The following is a 5,197-nucleotide window of genomic DNA, read 5'->3' on the forward strand; positions in this document are numbered from 1 at the left end:
TATATGTATGTATTTGTATATATATATGAATGTGTATATGTTTATATGCGTTTGTTTATGTATAAGTGTGTATAGATTTGTATGTGTACGTTGAGTGTGAGAGTGTGTATACACGCATATCAATATGCGTGAATAGTTGTATATATTTGTTTCTCTATGTGTATGTCTGGATGTATGACTGTGCTTAGATCTTAGTATTTGACTGTATGTTTGTATGTGAATTTATGTGTGTTTCTTTGTATACGTGTGTGTGCGCGTGTGCATCTATGTATGTCTATATGTATGTCTATATGTATGTATGTATGTATGCATGTATGTGCTTATGCGTGCATACAGAAAGAAATGTTGCGATGACCTAAAGGAGTTTATATCTTGATCTCCGTTCAAATATTTTCTCTGACTCTCTTTCTCTCTTTCTCCCTCTCACCCTCTCTCTATTATTACCATGGCCTGTCTCGCTCTCACTCTCTGCATCAGTCTCTCATTTTCTCCCTCCCTCTCTCTCTCTCTCTCTCTCTCTCTCTCTCTCTCTTGTTCCATTATCTCTCAGGGCCGCCCCCTCTCCTATCTCCTACCGTTCAAATAAACTTGCTGGCGTAACACAGACAACTGAAGGCCGTCCCGTCCATCAGATCATTTTATAAAAAAACCTACAAAGCTGAGGTTACAGGTCCTTAAGCAATCATCAGATATAAAACATAACAGATTCATTAGTCATCCCAGGTCACGTGATATCAATATGTTATACAGAGTCTGACGACACATTACCTCACTACAGGAAATCTACACACACATACATAAATATATATATATATATATAGCTGTATAGATACGTACAGATACGTACGTAAAAGTAACAATTTTTTTCTTTACATATATATATAATTAGAAAAGCAGCAGACAAACACACCAAGCAGAATTAGTATATTTACATAGAGTACAAATCACTGAGTACGAAATAAAGAGGACAAATAAACACAAGGAGCTAAGTAGCAGTTTTATCTTAACAGCTGTTTCTGGTGAACCATGGCTTATGCGGTAACCACTTTCGTGATATGATAAAGACACATGATATAGGTGTATAGAATAGCATAAGTTTCAATGGATTCATTTGGCAAGGTAAGGATACCCTCATCGAGAGAATATTCTTTTTTTTTTCTACTCTAGGCACAAGGCCCGAAATTTTGGGGGAGGGGGCCCAGTCGATTAGATCGACCCCAGTACGCAACTGCAACTTAATTTATCGACCTCCGAAAAGATGGAAAGCAAAGTCGACCTCGGCAGAATTTAAACTCAGAACGTAAAGACTGACAAAATACCGCTAAGCATTTCCCCCGGCATGCTAACTATTCTGCCAGCCCGCCGCCTTTCATCGGGAGAATATTCTTTTCTACTCTAGGCACAAGGCCCGAAATTTTGGGGGAGGAGCCAGTCGAATAGATCGACTCCAGTACGCAACTGGTATTTAATTTAGCGACACCGAAAGGATGAAAAGCAAAGTCGACCTCGGTGGAATTTGAACTTGGAACGTAAAGACAGACAAAATACCGCTAAGCATTTCGCCCGGCGTGCTAATGCTTCTGCCAGCCAGCCGCCTTTCATCGGGAGAATATTGAAAAAGCCATTCTTCTTTCCATTTCAATACTCGTTCAGCGAAGATCGTTCTTTCACTAGAGCCGATCTCTTTGAAAGAACTGAAATTCTTTTGCGCTCAGTGACAGATAACTTTGCAATCACACTGTTACCACCATGGGTATTATCAGGAAATATATTATACACACAATAATCATAATTTCAGTCACATCAAATTTCTTGGAGTTCATACAAAACTACTATTTTCCGAAAGAGAATATCTATTATCTTAAAAATCATATTTATAAATGAATGGTTGTGCATGTATATATGAATATGTGTGCGTGTATATATGTGTATGTGTGTATATCTATTAGTACTTTTGTATGATAGTATGATTTGTCTGTGTTTATATACCTCTGAAACCTAGGTCGGCCCGAGGCTATAGCAGAAGATACTTGCCTAAGGTGCTACGCGGTGGGACTGAACCCAGAACGATGTGGTTGGTAAGAAAGCTACTTATCACACAGCCATTCCTGCGTTGTTTATTATTATTTTTTGTTATAGTTAAGTCTTTTGAGAGTTTAAAATGTCTTTGTGTCAGGAGAAAGAGGAACGACTTTAGTGATCCATATCTGACAGTTGTGACGTCTATGAGGACTGTGTGTGTCGCTTAATATTTGGGTTAAATTTATTTTTAGACAAGGGACAGATATTTCAAAGATGGGATTTTTAAAGATGTCTTCCTGCAAAGTTCATTTGAATCTTTAAGGAAGTTTGCATGCGAAAAGTGTTTGAGAAATGTATTAGGAATCGTATATAGATAACAGATCTGCACTGGTAACGTGTGTGTGTGTGTGTGTGTGTGTGTGTGTGTGTGTGTGTGTGTGTGTGTGTGTGTGAGTGAGAGAGAGAGAGAGAGAGAGAGAGAGAGAGAGAATTGAGTGACTATCTGAGTGCGTGTGCGTGTTTATGTGTGTATGTACGTATATGTGTATAGGTGTAAACAATCTTATATTTGTTCTCGTTATTTCAACTGTAACGTTAGAGATTACAGTTTTCAGTTGTGCAAGTGACATACATATAGTCGTATAGACATTCATATATATATATATATATATATATATATATATATATATATATATATATATATATAGTGATATATATATATATATATATATATAGTGAGAATTTACAAAAAAGCAAAAGACGAAGACGGGTGTGTAAACAACAAACATATGTATTAGTCTAACGCTCGGGAAGTGAGAAAGTCTTTTACGTTTCGAGCCTACGCTCTTTGACAGAAAGGAACACAGAAATAAACAGGCAGAGAAAATAGAAAAGGGTTTAGTGCTAGGGATATATATATATATATATATATATATATATATATGAGCATGTGTGTGTGTGTATGATAGTAGGAAAGTGGCACACACACACATTTGGTAGGAGTTACATATATCATTTAAAATCAATGTGACTCAGTTTCAAGTAACGTAGAGTAGAAAACGATATATGTGTGTGTGCGTGAGTGTGTGTACGTATGAGTGTGTATGTATGTATGTATGAGTGTGTGCGCATGTGTATGTGTTTGTGTGTATGTGCGTGTGTCTCTCATCTTCACTACCTGACAACCGGCATTGCTTTGATTACGTCCTCGTAACTTAGAATAAGCACCAGGATTGAAGACAAAAGCAAGTAATGGAGTCGATTTGCTCGGCTAAACTCTTTAAAGCGGTGGCCCCAGTATGGCTGCAGTCCAATGACTGAAACCAGTAATAGATAAAAAGAAAAAAGAAGATAATAGATAAAGTGAAGAAGAGCAGAAAGGAGAAAAAAAAAGAATGAAGGAAGAATGAGTGAGGGTAAGAAAGAGGTTTAAAAAGTGGGAAATGAAAGAGTTTACTAGGAAGGAAGCAGGAAAATATTGGAGAGGAAGCGAGATATGTATGAGAAGATGGTATACAGACAGACTTAATAAAGTGTGACGCCTTGGTATCTGAGATGAGGGTGGGGCGATTGGGGAGGGGGAGTGTTACTTGCAGGATTGTGTACGGGGGGTGGATGTCAGTCCTGTGTAGATATTTATGTATACAGAACGTCATCAGCATCATTATCACTGTCAACATCATTGTCATCGTTATCATTACCACCAACACGAAATCACTTCGCCATGGCCATGACCACCACTAATAGCAGCAGCAGCAGTACCACCACCACTACCACCACCACCACCACCACCACCACCACCACTACCACCATCACCACCACCACCACTACCACCATCACCACTACCACCACCACCACAACCACCACCAACACCACCATCCCTTTTCTCCTCCTCTTCTTCTTCTTCTTCTTCTTCTTCTTCCGCAGTAGCATCATCATCATCATCATCATCGTCCTTATTAACACCAAGAGCCTTCCAAACCAAGAACAGAGACCTCTAAGCAGGAGCAAGAATTTTTAGAAATGGTAGTCAAATTTTCCTCGCCCGATAACATAGTCCTCTCTCTCTCTCTCTCTCTCTCTCTTTCACCCTCTCTCTTTCTCTCTTTCTTTGTTTCTCTCTTTCTTTGTTTCTCTCTTTCTTTGTTTCTCTCTTTCTTTCTTTCTCTCTCCCTCTCCTTCTCTCTCTCTATCACACACGCACAAACGCACACAAGAGAACATACACTCCAACATAACTTTGTGTGTGTAGGTTCGTTTGGATGTGTGTGCCTGTACATACTTACCTACCTACCTACCTACCTACATACATATATGTGTGTGTTCATATATGTATATATATATGTGTGTATATATATATATATATATATATATATATATATATATATATGGTTATATGGAAATATATGTTTGTATATGTGTATACGCACACACACACACACACACACACACACACACACAGACATACAGACATACAGGCAACACTCCCCCACACTGGCAGATGCACACAGATGTTAAGATCGGAGGAACCTGTATGAACAGATGCAAGTGTCATAATTACGATATGGCTTCGGTCGTGTGAGTGGGTGGAGTGACCTTGTGACACTCAGAGACTCACACATAGTCATACTTGGTATCAGTGTTGTTGCTGTTGTTGTTGTTGTTGTTGTTGCTGCTGCTGTTTGTTTTCCTCTACTATATCAACCTTACTCTATAGTATAACACTGCTGAGTCACATTCCGTTCCTATCATGTTTTGCACTCTTTCTCTGTTGTCGCTTTCATTATCTATTTGTCTCTCTTTATCTTTCTATCTCTCTCTCTCTCTCTCTCGACGCGCACGCACACACACACACAGACTCACACGCACATACACACACATACACATACCCACATGCACACGCACATACGTGTATGTGTGTATGTATATATATGTATATATATATATGTGTGTATATATATACTAGCAGAGACACCCGGCGTCGCTCGGGATTAAAATGGTATAGTTTATATATATATATAAGACTATTGAAAAGGTTGCAAGACGCAACGAAAATTTATAGGATAATAAAAATAAGAAATAAGTGAAAATTTTACCGGTGCGTGTGTTAAATTTTAAGGCACAATAAGAAAATGACTCTCCCCAGACACAACGGAATATGCTTCAACACACGAAA

The sequence above is a fragment of the Octopus bimaculoides genome, chromosome 18 (assembly GCF_046866305.1).
Source record: "Octopus bimaculoides isolate indiv1 chromosome 18, ASM4686630v1, whole genome shotgun sequence".
Classification (NCBI taxonomy): Eukaryota; Metazoa; Mollusca; class Cephalopoda; order Octopoda; family Octopodidae; genus Octopus; species Octopus bimaculoides.